Source organism: Protopterus annectens, chromosome 4.part0, assembly GCF_019279795.1.
Source record: "Protopterus annectens isolate FY-2018-M chromosome 4.part0, PAN1.0, whole genome shotgun sequence".
Taxonomy (NCBI): domain Eukaryota; kingdom Metazoa; phylum Chordata; order Ceratodontiformes; family Protopteridae; genus Protopterus; species Protopterus annectens.
The window spans coordinates 1162029606-1162053503 of record NC_056733.1 but is presented as its reverse complement, the minus strand read 5'-3'; positions in this window follow the sequence as shown (position 1 = coordinate 1162053503).

The window sequence follows — 23898 nt, the reverse complement described above, 5'->3', positions numbered from 1 at the left end:
TTTTGATAATTTGACTATCAATATTGTTGATACATACAAAGATCTGGGAATTTTGATAAATAGCAATCTGTGTTTTACAGACAATACCAATTATGTAAAATATGAAGCTTTGAAAGCAATAGGTCTCATGTTTAAATGCCTATCCTGCAGATCTGAATTATTAACCAAGATGAATGTTAAATATGTTAGGCCTATAAGTGAACACAGTTCTTTATTCTGCTCATATTCTAAGACTGATAATCTTCTGATAGAAGGGATAAAGAGAAAATTATCTTAAAGAATTCCAGGCACCCATAAACCACCATACAAGGAAATTTCAAGGTTCATTAATAGTATTTTTTTTTGCCATACCATACTTGCCATGGAGAGCATTTGTTGACAACACTCTGCAAATATTATTGGACCCTGATAAAGCTCCTACTAACAGAGCATTCAGAGATAATAATTTGGCATATAAGGTGGCCAAAATAGGATTGTTAAAAAACGTAATTTTATATTATAATTTATTGTAATTAAGTGCAATAAGCTTCCATGAACTGTAAACCACCATGCAAATCTGAATATATTTGAAAGAGCATTAGATTCTTGGCCAGTTCATCAGTTGAGTCTAGCAATTTAGAGTTGTGTTCCTAGTTCAGTCCATGGGCCTTAGCGTATGATATCTAGACTATAAACTGTGAACTAGTAAGGCAGCATGTGTAGCCATATCTCTCAATCTCTTAGCACAAAAAAGAGTCAGCAATAATGAAGGAACTAAGGCTCAAAAATAGGGACAGATTTTAAATATTGCTCTTATAAACTAAAAGAAAGTTGCTAGAATAACAGGTTTTATGCTATCATACTTTTTTAAGGATATGAAGCTTGAAACTCAAATGTCTGTCATCATGTAATGATTTCAGTCATTGATGAGTTGCCAGACACCCACAAATTTTATGACGATCAGACCAAAAACATGAGGCAAAAATCTGGACAGTTGAGAGCTATTTGTGTATCTTAGCTGTGGTAAGTTTAATCAAAGGACACAATAACATGGTTTTGATCTAAATATTTTATAACATTTACAGAATACTTTCATTTGTGAGCATTCATTATGCAAATAAATACTTTCCATACTTCCCAACCTCTTAGTGCAAGAAATGTAGACAAAGCCCGACAAAATGTGGGGCCAAAGACCCAAAAATAATGACATATTTTAAATATTGCTCTTAGAAAGTTGCTAGAGTAACAAGGTTTGTTTTAACATACATTTCCAGAAGGATTTGAAGTCTGAAATTCAAATGTATGTCATTATTTAGTAACTTTATTCCTCAGATCATTTTCCAAAAAATCACAAATTTTATGAGGAACAGATCAAAAATATGAGCCAAAAATCTGGACATTCTTCAAAAATCTGGACAGTTGAGAGATATGATACTGTATTACTTTCCACGTTGTGAGTACTTACCTTGTTATTATTTAATTGTTTTCATAGTTAGCAAAACTTTCACCTATTTTAACTAATGTAATTCATTTTTGCTGTCACATTGAAACCTGGGTCATGGTTGAAAATGGTTAGCCTGACCATCCCACTTCTTACCCATTTATTAAATGAAAATAAATAAAAAATAAACAACAGATTAAATAGATAGAAAGAAAGATAGAAGCTGCAAATCTGGTTTGACAGGATTTAGATTCCAGATGGTTGCATGAGGAGGCAGAAGTAATAATGGGAATTCAGTACCATACTGGAGGAATCAGTGTACTTTTCCAGTGGGAAGACCTGACTTCAGTATAGCAGTCTGCTGATTCCGTAGGGAGTCTAAAGCTATTTACATGTTCTAAAATGGACAACATTAACTTTGACAGGTAAAAAAAATGGTAGCGTTAAATTTGATACCAAGTGATTTAGATTTCTGGACATTATCAGCTGTGGCACTTGTGAGGCAAATGTAATCGGTTACACAAAGCAGCGCATTATCTGCTAAGTCTGCAAATATTATTCCCTATGCCTTGGTGTTGTTAATATAAACTTATTTCTTTTTCAGCTAATCATCAAAGGAAAACGGATCCTGCTGAACTACTGAAGAATATTATTAATGCTATAATGAGGCCAGTCAGCCCCAGCAGTGTCAGATCATCAATATATAATAACACACTGAACTCAGTGTGCCCAACAGAAAGTAAATTAGTCCAGCCAGTAGCAGATGAGCTAGAACACACACATGGGAGAATTAAACAGATAAAGTGAGAGACAGGTAAAACAGAGAAGACAGTGGCATGAATGATCTTTAAAAAAAAATGTGATTTCAAGCAGACCAAATAGTTAACTCTTTTACTTCACACTTTTCTTGACAAACCACTCAGGAATAGATGGTACTGACAGTATATCTCCAACTCACGAGTATGAGAGCTGATGTTGGTATTAAAAGCGTTTATTTGACACAAAAAATTACGTTAAACACTAGCAGCGTTTTTCGTTCCAACTAGTGTCAGAACTTCATCAGACAACAACTCAACTGTTACAGCTTCTTTTTAAGCATGAATTAATTAATGTAAAGCAAGTGCCAACAATCAATTGATCAATTACTAATATGTGTTCGCTCTCATTTAAAGAACCAAACACATAATTCTGTGTTGCATTAAAGTATGTTTAAAATATATTGTATTATAACAACAACAGAAATCAGCAGTTAACCTAACCATAAACACTGTCTTGAGATACTAAAGTAAGCCATATAACCTAATTAAACCCATTAGTCGTATTACAGTTGTTAATATAGTTAATGTAAATAATATAAATAACAATTACTTAATACACAGAAATACTTAAAAACCACCTTACATGTGTTCAAAATTTATACAATAATAAAGAACAATATATGTGTCTATGTTAGTATATGTCTGTGTTTGTATGTGACAAAGTTGGTAGTCTATTGAATCAGATGAAGCAGAGTTTACTTTCCTGAAGTCATGTTCCTGTAGGTAAGGATAGTTAATGAAAGCAGAGATATTTCCTGAATCTGTGCAGCTTATCAAACAGCATTCATATTCAACTAAGAAGTCCTTTAATTGGGAGGCAAGAACCATTTCAACGCATTTAGAAAGAAAGTATTAAGTCTATTGGTGAGTAATTAAAAATTATGGGTTCATTATTTTTGGGCAAAGAACAACAGGACCTTGTTTCCAGTAATCCTGAAACTGGACAGACGAAATGGAAAACTTAGGGATATGGTTTTGTGGAAAGGAAATGTGTTTGTGTTGGGGGTTCAAGCTCTCAACCATTTAGGATGAAGACCATATGTTCCTCTTTCGACTTTTCCCAGTTAGGGGTCGCCACAGCGGAACTCCGGTCCGCTAATGATTGGCAGTGAATTTTTACAGTGTTGAGTTGCCAACCCAGCACCCAACCTTCAAAGAAGGCACACCCACACATGCTCGCACCTACCTGCATGTCTTTAAATTCACTCGACCATGGGGAGGACATGTAGACTCCACACAGAAGGCACTCCAGTCGAGCATTGAACCGGAGAACCTCTTGCTGCGAGGCAACAATGCTAACCGCTGCACCACCGGGCATTGCATCTGTTCCTATGGAACCCTTATCTGGGACTATATCAATGCATAATTTAATATAAGGAATGATTATTTCTTCATTTAATTGGAGTAAAAAAATGAGTATGTGCCCTTATAGAAAATTAGTTTGCAGAAGACCATTAACATTCATTTTGGAGTAAGAGCAATCTGTCCCATTAAGATCTATAATTTGGTTGTTTTTGGTGTGAGCCTATATCTCAAATAAGACTGATGTGTTTCAGGAGTTATTATAAATTATTTAAGAAAGTGCCTGCTTGTGTAGGTTGTGGGGGTTAAAACGCTGCCTTGCAGTTATTTCAATGTCAAGCATGTTTATATATATCTTCTGGATTTAAAGTGCTCTTAAAGTCTCCAAGCTATATCGAGCTGTCCTGCCTTAGCCTGACGTTTATGGGTTATCAGCCTAAATGAATGACCAAGGTGTCTTCTCCCACGACAGGATATGATGTTTAGAAGGTACTGGGGGAGCATCAACATTATACTGATTGAGTGACTGATGAGCTTATACAATGTGTTAATCAGGTATCTTCAACTGTGATGAACATATGCAGACAGGAACAAGGGAGAAAAACATCAGCAACATAGAAGAAAACAGAGCACTATAGGTACCATTAAACCAAACTGAAAAATGAAACACTTTATTAGGAAAGGAAGACATGACGTAATAAGAAAAACAGTCATGTTAAAGGACCTGAACAATTATATAATGCCAGTCATGTTAAAGGACCTGAACAATTACGTAATGCCAGGTTTTTTAAACTAAGCAAAAAATATGCCATACCACAATTGACAAAGAACTATTGATCTAAGATCAACTAACATAATAATCTTAAGAGAAGGGAAATAAAGAGAACATGTTTTAGAAAAGAAAAAAATAATTCCTATAATGACTATAAGATGAGTATCCCTGCATACTGAGGTTTTAGACTTCTAGGTTATAAGTTTATTTGATTACTACTGTTCAACTAGCTCTGAGACAGAAAAGGACATGCGATGTTTCAGAATATTTTTGAAAGAGATAATACTACAGGGGGTGGGGCCTGATCTTGCTGCTAGGGGCAGAGATGAGAAAAAGGCAGTGATCAGTGAACGAAAAAGACAGGAAAAGAAACATCACTATCTCTATCAGGCATGAGTGTATATGTTCTCAGACAAGAAATGAGTTTATTTATTTATTTATTAAGTTTGGTGACCAATTTGGTGGTCTGGTCCTCAGATCATTTTCAGTCATAACCTGGGCCAGACAGTCACTTAAAAAATGTTGCATGTAGTTACCATTCTCTTATACCAGTCAGTACAGTGTATACATTAGTTAGTTCTGGTAGCATTTTAAATTACTCATGTCAAATTACTGTTAGGAAGGTGTTTACTCAGTAGAGGAGCAAATGTATTGCCCCAAATCAGGCTAGAATCCAACCAGTTGCAGTAGCATCAGTGCAACCACATTAAGAACTGAACTGAGGTTGGTGGAGTTTTAGACTGATATTATGCCAATAGTTGTTACTGATAATTCACCCTCCTAACAAAGAATCTAGGTCTGCATTTTTTTTTAAATGAGCCAAGGACATTACCCATAAGATTACTAGAAATAACACCCTGGAAAATGGGGGGGGGGGTTCATTTTTTTGTGGAATAAGAATCCCCATTCTATAAAATTGTAATATCTATATTTACTGCAGTTTGTATTACCAGGCATGTACTTACTGAAATTCCTTTTAGCCAAAAAAAAAAAAAAAAAGACTTTGTAACGCATGGCACTAGACAGACAGATCTAGCCAGCTCTGATGGCATACACATTTGTGACTGATTATCACATTGTGGTATATTGTACATACAGACTGAATACAGAATCCATAAATGTTCAACAGAAATCAAAGTGCTTCCATGATGTATGAAGCAAAACAAAAAGACAAGAAGAATAAATGCAAATTCACAAAACAGGCCATAACTTACAACAGAAAATACTCCTTATTGTTTTATTTGATGAAAGAAAAATCCCTAATGCCTACACAATTGCCTTCACTGGGGATTTCAAGCCTTTATATAATGCCATAATGAAACAATTATATTAATCAATAAAAATGTTATACTGGCTAACAATGTTTTTAGTTAAACCTACTTTTTACTCAGCCATTTAAAAACAGTATATCTATTTAATTTCTCCGTATATATGTTAAACTCTGCCTGAATATGTTTGACCCCAGATATGTCTACAACACTACATTTTTTGAAAACCACATTGCATAGTTTGAGCCCTTCACTGATCACCTGATTTTCATTTTTTCTGGAATTGCTGAGGACTTCACGCTGTCTGGACATTAGTTATCTGAAAAGAAATGTGAAGTTCAGTTTTATTAGATATCAAGCAATCACGGTAAAGATACAATACTCGGATGTTATCTTGATTGCTGAAAGTGGCTTAGCAAGTTACAGTAAGTTATTTTAGAGGCCTAATTAGTGAAAATGTTTTGGATGCTTTAAGTGCCTACCCCCCCCCCCCCACACACACACACACACACACACACACACACACACACTCACACATATGCTGCATGCCTGCCACTACAGGAATATATGAGGGTTAAAATGAATGCCCCCAAGAGATTCTGATTATAGAATTGCCTGTCCAGAGATTACAAACAGGTTATTAATTAGGGGTTATAGTATAAAGTTAAAGAAAGAAATTTTGTAAAAGGTAACACAAGAAACAGTGTAAGGAGTGATTTATTCAGAGGTAAGAAGAATACTCAAGCTACATTCATTTAGTGGTCACAAGTGGTCACAACGGCAAGTGACTCTTGGCATGTCCCAACAAGTCATTCATCTGGCTGAGTCAGCCAGGAAGGGACAACTGTGTATCATCCTGTCTGAGCGCCAGGGAGGCATATATCAGGTACCTGTTACTCTTATTTCTCAAAAAGGAGCTCAGAACAGCTCATCCCCCACCACATCATAGCCTCACTGACATACATTTCAACCCCTTCCTCTACTTATCTCCAACTTTTCCAGCTCTCATGCCACACACACACACACACACACACACACACACACACACACACACACACACACACACACAGATATACACAGACACAGAACACACACACACACACACACACACAGACACACAGACACACACACACACACACACACACAGACAGACACACACACAGACAGACACACACACAGACAGACACACACACATACACACAGACACAGAACACACACACAGACACAGACACACACAGACACACACATTCACACACAAACACACATACACACAGACACACACAGACACACACACAGACAGACATAGACAGACACAGACACACACTCACACACTTCTCCACTCCTCAGCCCACCTGGCCTGCTACTATACTTCTCATTCCGTACATCTTATCATTCTTCACTTAATCACTTTTATTCAGCTCCTACACTTACCTATCCTATACCCCACTTTGAACCCCCTACCCTTCCTAATCTCCCCCTCTCTCTTCAATACACCCCACACTCAGGTTCATAAACTTAAAATATTCTCTACATCCGTTAAACCCAAATATAAACCTTTTTGTCTCTATTTTTACTCCATAAAGCCATACCCACTTTTAAATACCCTACTGCTTGATGGCAACATTCACCCCAATTCTGGCTCCCTATCTCATCTACTAAAATTTCCAACCCAACAAAACATCTCTCCATATATGTCATTAACATACAGAGCCTACCAAATAAAGTTACAGAACTACACTCCTGGATCACCCTCTACTCCCCTCATATCTTAGCTCTAGCTGAAACTTGGTTAAAACTACACATATCAGATACTGAAATTTTACCCCCACTGCAATATTTACCATCTAGCTAGAACTGCCATAAAGGTGGAGGAGTTGCAATAATGTACTCAAAGTAACTCACCATATCACCCTACCTCTACCAATGCATAACTTTCACCCTGCTGAACTACTACTTCTTAACTGCCACCTGAACTCCCAAAAGAAAACAGTCATTGCAGATATATATATACATATATATATATATATATATATATATATATATATACACATTTATATATATATATATATATATATATATGTATACCACCTGGTAACAACATTCCTCTTCTTGAATCTATTCTATCCTGGATATCAATACATATCCAATACGAAACCTTACTACTTTGTGATGTTAATATAGACCGGCAAAAATTATCTACTATTCCCTCCTATCCTACTTATTAACTTCCATGGCTTTCAACAACTTATCTCAAGTCCTACTTGCTATAATAACTCAAACTTAAACTGCTCCACCTTAGACTGGATTCTTACCGCTGATCCTACCCTATATCATTACCCCTGTTCCCTACTGAACTCAAACAATACTCCACTCAAATACCTAAGTTCAACCATACTAGAGAATGCCAGAACCTCTCTTCCGTTTGCACTGAAACCTTCAATGACTAGCTCACTGCTATTAACTGGAACCACTTAAAGTACCTTCCCCTCAATGATGCTGTTCTACACTTTAACAGCACCTTTCTTGATATCCTCAACTTTATAGCTCCCCTAAGAAAAGTTAGAATGAAAACAACTTGCTCTCCCTGGCTCTCTAAAGACACCCTCACTCTCATGAAAAAGAGAGACAAGTACTGGAAACAATGGCTAAAAACTAAATCTGTTCAACTTCTCCAAAAATATAAAGAATTACGAAACCTCTCAAAAAAACAAGTCAAGAAAAACTTCTATTATGAGGCCCAATTCACCTGTAAGTCTAACCCAAAACAATTCTGGCACTCATCAAAAAAATAATGCACCCTAGTGAACCTACCACCCCCCAATCCCTACCCTAGTCAATACCCACTTTATTGAGTCAATTCAAAAACTAACCCAACCATGCCAAAGCCAAGACCTTTCTCAAACCACACATACCACCAGCAACACCTACTCGTTCTCTCTCAATCCAGTCTCTACTGCCTATATAAAGTCCCTTTTACTAAAACTAAAACCATGCTCTCCCTCCACAGACAACCTCCATCCCCTCTTTCTTAAACTAGCAGCCCACTCTATAGCCTACCCTGTATCTATCCTTATTAATAGATCTATCCAAGAGGCCATTGTCCCTGACATATGGAAATCTTTCTACACCATACCGCTTCACAAAGGAGGTGACTCCACAGACCCATCAAACTAGGGACCAATAGCCATCTTCTGTCCACTCTCCAAAATCCAGCTTCTTAGATATCTAATCAATGAAAATCTTATGACCCTTTCACAACATGGCCTCAAGCCAAATTATAGTACCACTGCTGCCCTCCTATCCTTTGCCCACACCATTTCCAAAGCAAGGAACAACAATCTTCTTGTATCCTCCCTGTTCTTCAATCTCTCTAAAGCTTTCAATACTGTCTCTGATCACAAGCTAATTTTTAAGCTAACTGAACTTAGGCTCTCCCCCTCTACCATTCAATGGTTCTCTAGCTATCTCTCTAACCGACTCCAGTCTGTGCGATGGCAATCTACCTGTTCCCCTTTCCTACCCATCCAGACTGGCCTCCTCCAAGGCTCAATCCTTGGTCTCCTCCTTTTCAATATCTTTACTAATAAACTTTACTCGTCCTGTGCCAACTCCACTCTCCTTCAATACAGTGATAACTCTACTCTCATCTCTGTCTCTGGCAACATCTCTAACCTTCTGTCCATTACTCAAAACACTTTCTCATCTGTGGAAAAATGGCTAACTGACCACCAACTCATACTCAACCGTAAAAAGAATAAGCTCCTACCATTCCATTTCCTCTCTTAATAGCATCCTCATCAAAGCAGAATCACACACCAAACTACTCAGCACTATTATCGATGACCAGCTAAAAGTCGATATCCATATACAACGCTGCATTAAGAAAACCAACCCGAAACTGGTTCTTCTGTCTTGCCCAAGCCTTCCTTCTTCCATGCCTTCTCTATGTCTCCCCTATTCCTACCCATCTCCAGTCATCCCTCATAACCAAACTCAAGCAAACCTATAACAATATAGCCAGCTTCGTCTCTGACCAACCATATAAATATCATCATTGACTTGCCTTGAAAAAGCTCCAATGCCTTAAGTTCCCCCAGCTCCTGCTTCTCTCCCAACTCAAGCTCCCAAACTCCCTACTAAATAAACCCCAAGCTTGCCCCCTCTTTCATCTATAGTATCCCCATATACCCCAGCTCATTCACTTTGTAGCTCTGACCAGAGCCTCCTAGGCATATGTAAACCAAATAAAAATACTGGCAAACTCCTCTACAAAAACTCTCCCAAGCCTGGAATAGGCTTCCTCTTGAAATCCACAGCATTAATAGCATGGGTCTGTTCAAAACTGAACTCAAAAATGCCCTCCTTAACTCCAGAACATGCCCTTGCCTTAATCCACCCAACTATCCATTTCCACTCCATCTCTCATCAACTTCTCCTACATCTTCTAACTACTCTGTCCACATTCTCTCCTTTCTAGCATTTTAACAAAATAATCTGTCTTATAACATCTCCCCTCAATATTTAGATAATTTCACTCAAGCTGCAGAAAATTTCTTTATTGTTACAATTGTACCAGATAAAGAATATGCTTGTACTGTTTACTCACTTTATTTGAAAGATTGTAAACATTAATTCTTTGCTGTTGTCCTCCAAATGTATAAGCTATGTACTTTATGTCTCAGTTCTGCATACCAACAAATATATTCTCTGTTCATATTCTAATGTATTTATAAGCTTTGTACTTCATGTCTCAATGCTGCTTGTAAAATTTGTATTCATTTTTCTTATACTTTCTTGTAAATTATTCATCTTTTTGTAAACTGGAGTTTTTTCTCCTCGTGTCTCATCTGAAAACGGGCCATTTGGCTCAGCTGGACATACCTGGTTAACAAATGTCACATAAATAAAATAAATAAGAATTGGTTTAATTCTGTACAAGGGTTATTTAAAGCCATACAATCATTTCTGTCATCTTACAAACTTCTTTTATTTCCACTCTAACTAAGAGAAAGAGAGATTCTTCCTCTTCTGAAGAAGAAGAAATGGTGTCTGAATCCAACTAGGAAGGATTAGTTTATGCATCACAAATTTCTTTCCATATGGGCTTGATTTTGAGTGTGAGGATACCTTTTCTTTAGATTTCCCAAATAAGGAAATCTCATTTGGAGATACTATTTCAAAAAGCTAAATATTTTTCAAATAGAAAGAAAAATAGGTGCATGATTCTCAAGAGAAGTATTACAAAATCCTTGATATGAATTTTCCTTAACATGTGGCTATCCCTTCAGTGTTAGGTGCCTTGGAGGATGTTTTTTCGGCTGCATCAGTATTTCCTGATTCTCGACCCTATGCTCCAAATAAATTGGATAGAGTCCATACAGCCCTACATACTTCTAGTATCTTTGTAAGAAACCTTCTACAGACCCTGCTATTACTAAAACATTTTCTTCTTATAAGCCTGCTCCTAATGACAAAGACAACAGAGCTTTTGAAAGATTTGGCAAAAAGTTTATGCATTATCGCTTTGGTCTTTATGACTATAAAGTTACATGATTCGTATGTCTAAATATTCAAGAATTCAACTATTCATTTTGAAAAATGCTAATTGTTTCTATTATGTCATCCATAGGTATTGTGAAGCATGCACCATGAAATCATTTCTATTATGTCATCCATAGGTATTGTGAAGCATGCACCGTGGAATCATTTCTATTATGTTACCCATAGATATTACGAAGCATGCACCATGTAATCTGTGATGTATCAATTTATTTTTGAAGTATGTCGTTAAGCATAAAGATGAAATATAGTTAAAATATGGGTTCATGAAAGCTAAAAGTAAGGTAATGGCATCCAAGCATTGTGCTTGCTATAGTCCTAGGAACACAGATACATGCTTTGGATAAGCAAAATTTACCATCTGTGTTGCATCTTTAAATAAGAAGTTAATGAGGATTGTATGCCACTAACAATGAGTAGCTTGGTTGTTGTGTCTTTCGGCTTTTCCCGGTTAGGGGTCGCCACAGCGGATCTCTGGTCTGCTAATGAATGAGTAGTTTGGTGGAGTTTACAAAAGCATGACTGCATCTCTGGTTTCATATAATACTCCAAGAGTTTCAGATAGCTTTCAAGTAGTATTTACAAAAATGTTAACAAAACAAACATACAGCTTTTGTTATACTTCAGATGTTTTTCATAACACACAACTAAGGACTGTCCCACAACTAATGTTGATGGCTGACAGCATTGATGAACATTGGTTTATAAGTTATACTTCTTAACACATCTTCCAACAAGCTGTGTAATAAAAAATTGCATTCCGTGTTAGGTCACAGATGTGGAAGTACATACGTAGAACTGAGATTCTAAATTATTTCTAAATCCAACCGTAGTGTTTTTTGTACCACTTAGTCTTCAAGCACACACTGCATGATTTTTTTTCCATCAGAACCGTCAGTAATCAATATATATAACCAAATTATAAACTTATGGTGCTCTGCTATATCTACTTGTGTGCACAAATTCCTGTAAATCATTTATACAAACAGCCTCTGTGCAAATGATGCTCTGTTTGGATTTCACTCTGTATGTGGTATGTATTCATTTCTATTGCTATATTTTATAAAACTGATACTTTTAGCACATTTAATTCAACACACCCACTCACTGTATGTAGTCTGTCTCTTTTCTTAGCATGAGTCATACTGTAGAGTTCCTAACATTAGCTTTGAGTGAAAAGCAGTGTAGTGAGTAATTTTCACTCACAAATGGTCGAACGCATGGCTCTCTAAATTTCTTTCTGAGGTTTGTAATGTAGTGCTTTTAAAAATGGAGAATTAATATTTTGAAGGAACGATTTTGTTATCATTTTCTGAGTGACAGGCAATTAATATTACTCTAAGTACACAGCCTCCTATAAAACAGGAAGGAAATGGCATGCTGGAGGAAAGGATAGCAGGAACAGAAGGCAATAGAGCTAATACTGTGTAGAAAATCATATTAGGCAGTTGAAGGGCCCTTCTCCATTACTATACAAGTGGAGAGTATTCAGTCTTAGTCCCAGAACAAATCGCCACAACATTAGAGAACTATTTGTCAGTTGGGCTCATTTGTAACACTTGCTACTTTTTAGGCTGCTGCTGACATAATAGTGTTGTTTTCAACAGTACATGTATTTTCTTTACTGTCTTCCTTAGTAATTGACACATAGTGACAGTTTGTTTATTTTCATTAGTTTCTTTTGCAAATGCAACTTTCCTTCAGAATTACTGACTGCAGATGTACAATTAAGAAAGTAAACTTCATAAAAACTGATAATTATGGGTAGGAAGACACAAAATACAGTTAGGTTTGAAACATTTTTAATGCAATGGCATTAGACACAACTGTTGGCAAACTTTCATATTGCAGTAAAAGAATTCATGAGCAATCTCAAACAGAGAGTCTTGGCTACATGATCCTGCAACAAGGGGTTTGCAATACTTCTGTTCCTCTGTTATAGCAATAAATAGAAACACCACTGGTTACCAGTGACCAGAAAACACTCATCGATAAAAAAATTGAAATGGATATCTGATTAAGACACTGTATAAACAGTCCAGTGAAGTGAAGGTAGCATGGTGAGTGAGGGACATTAAACAAAAACTGGGCGACACAACAGCACAATTACTGTTCCTGTCTCATAGCGCCTGGTACTCCAGTTTAGCTCTCAACTTGGGTGCCTTCCGTACGCCTTCTGTGTGGAGTCTGCATGTCCTCTTTGTGCCTACACTGTTCTGTACAGGTGTTCTGGTGTCTTTCACCATAAATGAACTGGGGATCCTACAAATTGCCCATAGGTGTGCATTCATAGCTCTTTGTGTATGTGTGTGTCTGTGGGCCTGTGTCTGTCTGAATGTGTGCATCCTGTGATGGGTTGTTTCCCTAATCCAAGATTATTTTTTTTTGTCTTGCACCTACTGATTTTGAATAATATCATCAATGAGAAGAGTGTCGGGTACATGAAACCAGATAAGTCTGGGGAACTGGTCACCATGGGCTGATTAGATTACTCGGGGCGAATTTACAAATTGTCGAATGATGAGGAAGTGCACTCTGTAGTGTCTCTCAACAAGATCAACATAGCCTATACGGCCATTAAAGTTTTTTTAGATGACCTTTTGCTGCTTATTTGATTTTTACAGGGTACAAAATCTGACTATTCTGAAGATATTTGGTATTCTGAAAATTCATTCCAACATCTCAGACCCTCCTTTATGAGCAGTTGTTGCAGCTTGTGGCTCTATCACAGAGCCTATGGCAAAACTCATTGATCATAAGTTGAAACACCTTTTCTGTGATTTTCCACATATTTGAGATTTGTGGGATTTGTTGGACAAACTTCAGAATATTAGACTTTATGATGATGTTCTGTTTGTGACCTGCGATATGCAAAGTTTATACACAGTGATTTCCCATGAAGAAGGCCTATTATGGTTTGGGGAAATTGTGTCTCAGTTTGATTCTCTGTCAGCATCTGAAACCACACTTGTCTGTGATTTTATGGAAACTGTACTTAACAATAACTACCTGTTTTTTGAAGGGGAGTTACAATGTGCTGCAATGGGGGCCTCTTGTGCCCCCACATTTGCAAATGCAATCATTCTTAGGTGGGGATTTACAACCTTGTTCAAACTCCCCTTTTTATGAAAAATGTCTGGGATATTTTCAATACCTGGATGATTTGTTGTTCATCTGGTCTGGCCTAATTGGAAGTAGTTCTGTGACAACTACAGTATAGTACCTCTTTTTTGAGGTTCACTTATCACATTGATTGTGAACATATAAACTATTTGGATATTGAGCTTATGAAAGGAGATATGGGTGGCCTGGATGCATAGATTTTTAGAAAGTCCACCTTCTGCAATTCTTTTCTGTTTTTTACCAGCTGCCATCCATTTCACAAGAAAAGGAGTATGGTGAAACGCCAGCTTATTAGAATTTTTCATTTGACCTCTGATGACAATACGTGTTCACAACATTTTGATACACTTAAATGTATGTTTCTTAATAGAGGTTACCCCAAACCTTTTTTCGACAACATATGTGAGGAGGTATGGGCAGAAAGACACAATAGGTATGTCCCAATTATAAAATATGGCCTGAGGTTTGGTGAATTTAAACAATGTAAAGGGCAGGGTAAAGAGTTTGCAGGAATGCCATCATGGTGCTACATTATTCCCTTGATGCTAAGGACATACAAAAAGTGTTGCAGACAAATTGTATTCTACAATGTGATGAGGGATTAAGAATGTGTTTTCCTAAACACCCATCCTTTACCTTCAAAAATAAGCCCAATATACAATTCCTGTTGGAGAAACCAAAAGATGGTCTAAACGATGACTTATGGGTGACAGCAAAATGTGGCCATTGTCATCAGTGCTCTTTTACTGAAGCAATATTTGAGGATGCATTTTTTGGACAAGATTAGAGCCATAAAGGCTCGTGGTAAGTTTGATTGCCATTCAGAAAGGACTGTTTATCTGGCCAGATGCACCTCATGTCCTGCTTTTTATATAGTCTAGACTAACACTGCACTTAAGAGGATATATCAACATTTTTGTAGCATATCCAAGAAAGATAAGAAAAGTGTACTGGCCAGACATGCTGGTATATTTAAGAATTTTAAGAAATGTTCTTTTCTCGGACTGGAACAAGTAGAAGCAGCAGCATGTGTTAGAGACTGGGAGAACAAATTGCTGCACAGGGAGATGTACTGGTAACTTTACAGATCCACATGATCTTAATGACTATATTTCTATATTGAGTGAACATAAAAGAAGAGCAAATAAGATTTGATTTATTTTACAGATTTATTTTATAAAACTACAGAATTTTACAGCATCGTTTATTTAAGCAATAACCCATGCCTGGGTGTGGGTAATGCTGGATTTACCCATGGTTGGTGTGGTTTGGTCACAAGGGTGAAGCCCGAGTGGCCAGACAAAGACAACCGTGGGTAAATCCAGCATTATCACACCCAGAAGTGGGCTATTGCTATTATACAATGACATTATTTAAGAAAAAAATACTTATTTTTTGTTAAATAATGGCATTGTATAATGCGTCCGTGCTGCCCTTCCACAGCTGTCCGGTATGCTGGAGCAGTTCTGATGTACTGCTCATGCGTATGCTTACACAGTACATCAGAGCTGAGTGTAGAGGAAGCAATGGAGAAAGGAAGATCTCCGTTGCTTTTTTTAAAGCTGTCTCACTATGTTAAATGAGTTTAACATAGCGAGACAGCTTTAAAAAAAGCAACACAGAAAGGAAGATCTCCTTTGCTTTTTTTTTAAGATATCTCGCTATGTTAAACTCGTTTAACATAGCAAGATTACAGCAATGGAGCTCTTCTGTTCTCCACTGCAGCCTAACAGAAAAAGAAGTAAAGACTTATACTAATGGAAAAAGTCCGGGTGACCAGACCTTTTTCCATTAGTACAAGTCTGATTTACAACGCGTTTTGGAATATTAATGGGGGGTCATTGTATAATACCTATATTAACTATTAGCTTTTTTCTTTTCTTGTGTTTTTCTATGCAAGTTCATGTCTCTTTAAAATATTTGCTGGGTTTTAAGGACTAGAAATATTTATTGTTTTTTGATGGGGTGTGTTTCTAGTTCATTTAAGGTTTTAAACAGCACTGCAGTCTTTGTAATGCATGATTCAGAAGAGGTCTGTTCACAGACAAAAGCACCTAACCATGATTTTACTTTGTGTTTTCACATTAAAGGTTTGGTTCTGTGTGATCCTGGACTTTCTGCTCAGTTTTTCATTCTAGAATTTTATCCTTTCTGCTACAGTCCTATACCAGTTTACTGAATCCATTATAGATGAAGACCTTGGTTAATTGTTGCTCCTTCTCTGTACACAAGCGTAAATTTTTCAGTGTGCTCCGGGTGGATTCAGATCCCTAATGAGTATTACCTTCTTCCACCTATCCTCACTCCTTTATTCCCTCATCCAGTCTCTCACATCCTGTTATGATAGATTTGGGTGTGGCTGCTACACTGGTTTTGCAATGCACAACAGTTGAGTGTCATTTTACAATGTGCACCTTTCATTCAGGCTCAGTCAGCATTCTTCATGACCACAGATAGCCTTCTGGTCTTCATCAGAGGGCACGACTACAGCAGATAATCCCACCACCCCACCCCACTCCCCCAAGACAGAACAGCTGGTTACTGACTGCTCCATCTCGCACCTTTCATTGCTCCCACAAGTGTCAGATCCTCCAAATGAACTCTGGTGACCAGCACTATTGGACTGCAGTCATGTTCACAACCTCTACAGCAACAGAGTTGTCTGCCTTTTAGTGCTAATTAGCATATTCAGAATGTCACCATACAGCCGTATTCCAGGTAGAGTATAGAGTATAAGCTGCTAGCAGGCGGCAATATATATAAATACTTTTTTCTTCTACAGCTCATATGTTGTATGTTAAATACAACCATCTCCAATACAGCCAGGTACAGCATTTTTGAAAAGGAGACTAGGGTTCCCCCGCATTGTAATGTTAGAGGAGGGATGTTATCTGCTAACAGACTAATTGTCTTTCCTAAACAGTGACTTTTTGCACCATTGTACTGGTACAGGGGGAAAAAATACAATCAAGTTCAGATCAAGATTATAATGATATAGTTCATTGATTGGATTACTAATATCCAGTATGAAACATACAAATATAAATCATGTAATATAAAAGGAAGTTGTTGTTGTTGTTGTGTCTTTCGGCTTTTCCCGGTTAGGGGTCACCACAGCGGAACTCCGGTCCGCTAATGATTGGCAGTTGATTTTTATGTACCGAGTTGCCAGCCCTGATGCACAACCTTCAACGAAGGAATGCCCATTCATGCATGTCTCCACGCAGAAGACGCTCTAGCTGAGAGTTGAACCGGACAGCGTCTTACTGTGAGGCGACAACGCTACCGCAGCACCACCACCGTGGATGTAATATAAAAGGAAGTAATAGAGCCAAACGAAACATCCACAGCTACCAAAAAAAATCAATTTAATTTCCAGCACGTAAGCCTCTGCCCCCACATTAATAAGATAATTAAAACAATACCATATACAATCTCGCACATCCACATGCCAGCTTATTAGTACATGCTTAGAAATGAGCTTTTATTTTTAAAAGATACTTTTGGAGTTATAAGTAAATAAATAAAGAATCATGCATAAAACTGCATGGTAATATGAACTACTTAGCATCTACATTCATACATAGTTACTAGGCATACAGTCTAAGAGGCGAGCAATGAGCTTAATCCAAACCCCCAACTTCCCCAAAGCACCACCAGGCTAAGTAACTTGCTCTAGTCACACATAAGGCAAATGAAGGCTAAAGGAATCAAACCCTCTTCCACAAGAAGTAGCTTACTAACAGTTCACAGCCTTAATCCTCATTGCCAATTGTCAGACTAATTAAGTAAGCACATTAATCAAACATCAATAAACTAAATTATAAACCCATTTTCACAAAAAAACAGAAAAATGCACTGATAATTAAAGTCAGAATCTCATACCACCAAATAAGTGAGTCTTTGTCTACTTGGACACTGGTATATCAGGAAAATCAAACCATGGTTCCTATATCTCTATCAATCTTTCAATCTGTCTAACTTTCTATCAATATGGGTGTAGGGCACTAGATTGACTGTATATCTACACCAACACACAGAATACTGATGTAAAAATGTTGAGACTACAAATGCTGACATGTTTTGCATATATTCCAGGGATTACATCAGAGTGGAACAAACCAGCTACAAGAGCCCCCTGCACCCACCGCATGGGGCACCCCCTGCTAATTATTATATATACACCAAGTCTGAGATTGCACAGTCCACAAGGAAAGGGAATATTCCCCTACCCAGGAATTGTTGATCTTGCATACCTGTCAAACATCTATGTGTGTTGATCAGATGGTGTCAATCAAACAGCTGTCAGTGTAGGTGCACAGTCGATTCAGTGCCCTGTATTCATGTGTGTGTGTGTGTGTGTGTGTGTGTGTGTGTGTGTGTGTGTGTGTGTGTGTGTGTGTGTGTGTGTATATATATATATATATATATATATATATATATATATATATATATATATATATATATATATATATATAAATATATATATATGTATCTATATACTGTATAAACCTGCTTCAAAGCTGCGAAGAGCACCCAAGCCATACCCGGTTACTTATCCTGTCATTCATTCAAACCTCAATCAATGGGCAGCAAAGAAAAGGAGGTGGAGTTGCACTATATATAAAAGACATACACACCTCTAGGCTGGTTGAACAGTATGATGCACAGGAAATACTCCAGCTGCAGTTAACAATCGACAAGACCTCTATTCAAATCATTGCTAGCTACAGGCTTCCAACTCTGATTCAAGATGCCCACTCTGCCTTTCTGGACCTCTTTGAATCTATCAAGATTCAACCTTTTACCCTGATCCTGGGTGACTGACTTTAGCTATCCAACCATAGATTGGAAGAAATATTCATTCCAAAACACAGATGCCCAGGGATTCCATGATTTCGTCAATGCAAATGCCTTGGACCAGTTGGTTGACACCCCCACAACATGTGAAAATATCTTGGACTTGGTATTAACCAGAATGAGTAACCACTGCAGCATCCCTACAGTGTCATCATCCCTGGTAGGATCCAAAGACAAAGCAGTCACTTTTGAAGTCACTATCTCCCCTGATCCCCACCCCCTAGCTAGGGTCAAACAAAAAACATTCTCCAGAGCTGATTACAACCTCCTGAGGAGAGGTATAAACAGATTCACAGCCTCCCTCCCCCTTAACAGAAACTGGCACATATGTCCAGACTTACACCAAAGTAGTATATGAGCATTTATATAGCTGCATGGAATCAGGAATACCAAACAGGATGAAATCATTCTCCTCAAGGAAGAGTACACCCATCTAGTGGACATCTACAATAAATAAACTCTATAATAAAAGGAAAAAATTGCTGTCCAGGACCAAGAAGGAGCAGGTGTCTAATTGGAAGCAATCTCTCCTTAGCCTGAACAAGCAAATAAGAGCACTAGTGAAATCCTCCAAAGCAAACTTTTGAGTCCAAACCGGCCACATCTACTGAAGACAGTCATAAGCCTTTCTTCACATATCTCCGCAATTTCAAGGGAAACACCCAGATCTGCTCAGAACTGGTGATCAAGGACACTACATATGCAAACCCTGTAGATACAGCCAACCTGCTGGCAGTGAAAACTTTACTCCTCTATTCCCCCCATCAGTAAAACAGGACATCCCCAGTACCTACCCCCCCTTATCTCTAGGGAGCAAGTCATCACTAGTCTCTCAAAGGCAAAAAAATACAGCCTCCATGGGGCCCGATAACATCCCAGGCTGCATTCTACATGAACTCAGGTAGGAACTTGCAGCACAATTAGGCACCCTATTCAACCAAAATCTGAGTACCGGCTTCATCCCAGCCAAGTGGAGGACACCTACTGTCATCCCTTTGCACCAAGGTTTAGCATCCTCCAATCCAGGAAATTATAGACTCATCAGCCTAATTAGCCTGATCTGCAAGGCCATGGAGCGGATTATCATGGACCTCATTAACAGGGACATTGTCAACCTCCAGACACTTGATCCCACACAGTTTGTTTTTTTCAAGGGGGGGGGGTCATGCCTGTTAATTTGGAAGTAGACCCATATATAAGGCCATAGACGAGGGAAAGACTGTGCACACTGCCTACCTTGACCTGGCCTAGGCCTTTGATACTATTCCCCACTCAGGTATAATAGATAAATTCTCTCAACTAGGCATCAATCCATATGTTACCAGATGGGTAGCAAACTGGCTCACTGCTAGAACCCACCTAGTCAAAATAGGGGAAGCCACCTCAAGAAGTAGACCCGTAACAAGTGGTGTACCCCAGGAATTGGTCTTGGGGCCTCTGCTGTTTGGGATATACTTCTCAGAGGTGCAGGCCACATCTAGTGGGCTATGGTTGACCAAGTTTGCAGATGACTGCAAGCTGAGTGCTGTCATCAATTCCCCTGATGATGTGGACATTGTCCAAGAGGGTCTCACCCAAACAGATGACTGGTGCCAGAAACATGGCCTCAAACTGAATGCCAAAAAATGCATCATCATCCCTTTTGGGGAGGATGACATCCCCATAAATTATCACATTGATAATAAGGCACTAAGCACGCAATCAGTCATGAGGGACAGGTTGATAGCAAACTGACTTTTGACCACCATATTGCTTCCACTGTATGGAAAACTTTCTACATGGCCCACCTTATTAGTAAGGGTAACTCATCCAGAGACAAGGTGGTCATGACAGCCCTGTATTCTTCCCTTATAAGACCAGTTATTGAATACAATGCTCCTTTTGGCATGTACCTCACAAATCACATGCAGCAGTTGGAGAGACCACAGAGATTCTTCACCCAGAGAATCCAGAGCCTCAAACATCTACCCTACACACATAGGCTAAAAGCCCTGTCCCTCTACTCAGTCTCCTACAGACTCCTCAGAACTGACCTCTGTCTGGCATACAAAGCAATCTTAGACCCCGCCATGTTGGGGCTGCTGAATATCTGCATGTCAAGTTCCACTCGAGTAACCTGCACATGAAACCTCAACCTGGTCTGTGACATCAATAGGATTTGTTGGTGGGACAGATTTGTGTCCCAGAGACTCCTCCTTTTGTGGAATAGACTCCCTCTCTACGTAAAGCACAGTACCTCATTAAACCTTTTTAATCGCAACATGCATAACTGGATGGGGAACTGAAAATACACCCCTGGGATTCCACCTATGTCCCTACTGGACAGTGGCATTGGGTGCTGACTTGCTGGAACGTGGGCTAAATTCTTGGCTAGGCTTGTAAGGGCCTCACAGCCAATAGCCTAGTAACTTCCTATGATCCTATATATGGGTCTACTTCTAAATTTTGAACTTTCAAAAACATTGACTTTCTTATGGTCGAGACTATAAGCTTGTGGTTTTAAAACTTTGGAATTTAAATAAAAAAAAATAAAAACAAAAAAATCTTTTTTTTAATGTTTTTGCAGAGAGGCAAGCCCCCCTGCACCCCCTGGTAATTAAATATACGAACTCCGAGATCGCACTACAGCAAGGAAAACAGTAACTATACCTTTCTGTGCTGTACAGCAATCTCCATTTGAATGATTCAAAGTTTGAAAAATTCGATCCTATGGTCTCGACCATGGAAAAGTCGACGTTTTGAAAGTCTGAAAGTCTGAAATTTAAAATTAGACCCATATATATATATATATATATATATATATATATATATATATATATATATATATATACATATATATATATATATATATATATATATATTCAGTATTTATAGTCCACAATAGTAAACTGCCGATATCAAAGTATCGATGTTCACAAGACTGAAAGCTCAGAATATCAAAATTTCAGTCTGCAACTTTTTTTTTAAGTTTTAACCTACCACCGTTTGTGTATCTACTCTGTGAGACAATCACTCCTTTCCCAGTGCTATTAAATGTGCCAGTGATTATTAATCTGCATAGAACAACAGAATTAAAAATGCACAGTGTAAGTACGCTGTTGTAGTGCTTCCACATAAAAACTGCCACAGAATACGATCCATTGGTAGTGTATACTGGAACTACTGATTCACTTACATTTGTAGAACTCTAGCAATCGCGTCTAGGAAATCAGGCGTAGTGTACTCCTTGTGTTTTAGAATATGCTCAAACTGACTGTGCCTCCGTAGTATCTGTCTTCGTTTTGGCAAAACACACCCACTTGCTAGTGTAGTTTTCAGCTGATCCATCCTATCCTGCTCTCTGGCCAATGTCATCATCAACACGGATAGGTTCATTGCCTCAGTACCAAGTAAACACTTCAGATGACGATGCTATGCCTCCATTAAATTTTGTGTGTGAGGTAAAAACAATATATTTAGATCGTGTACACTCCAAAATTTAATTGAAAATAAAGGGGGACTCTACAATATGCTGTGGTCTGTGTAGTGAATTTTCTCTTTTTACCTAGCACATACCAGTCATCAAAATATTGTAATAATTCCTTGCGTTCTATTGGAAATGAAGCTTTTAATGTGTTCAACGCTTCCGGTACATCTTCTTCTGGCAGGAATGCTAACACAATTAAGCTTTTAACAGCCAGCTGAAAGAACTTGTTGCTGTTATACAAGGGGGCTAACCCCAATTGTTGCACCTTTCTCCATATATTTTTACCAAAGTGAAAGAGGCAGCCCTTCGATGTCACTCCAGTAATATTCTCTCTTATGCTTTTAATTGCAGCAACCTCAAAGTCACACAATGCATACTTTAAATTAGTGTCTAACCCATGTTTTGCCATCAGATGGAATACACAGTGCCACATCTGATTGCACACTTTCAATAACCTTTTGCTCATCAAGCAGTAGAGTAGTGGCAAAGATTTACTGTAACCTCCACATTTTATCAGATCATGTATGCTATAGAGTTGATGGCATATAAGCCCCTTGTAGAAAAATGTGCCATCCATTTGTCAAATGGTGGCTGTACTTAGGTCATATAAATTATTTACAGTGGTAAACACAATAACAGTATTTTCACTGGTATCAGCCATGGTTTACTATCAAAAATTCGAAAATAAAAAAAAAAAAGTGTACCTAACTTCGAATTTTAACATCGGAAATGAACATTTCCGTATGCACCTAATGTCGAAAACAGCTGTTAGTTGTCGAAAATGTCGCTCGCGACATTTGACAATTAACAGCACTCCCACCTTTCCCTTAACTCCCTACCTAACTAGCCTACACTCACATCTATGAAGGGGGGCAAGCCCCCCTGCACCCCTGTCAGGCTGCCCCCCCCAACTTAATATTCCAACTCCGAGATCGCACTACAGTGAGGAAAGGGATGTATTTCCCTAACCGCACTGTACCGCGATCCCCTTACATGAGCGAACGTTATAATTGTGAATGCACAGTCCATTCGTAATGATAACGTTCGCTCACATCACCTGCCGAACTATGAAGTATTCGAACATATGTTGTTCGAATACTTCATAGCCGTGCAATTGCACATCGGCATTTTGATAGTAAACCATCAGCTATTATCCCTTTCTCTACAAAGGCAGCTGTTTATATGGGATAGTCATGAACATTTAGGGTGTGTAAGGTAACCTCTTATGTGAATTATCTTTCCTCCTAACCCTTCCCAGTTGTAGTAAGGCATATCTAGTAGGGAGGTCAGGTACAACATCTAAAGAAGTG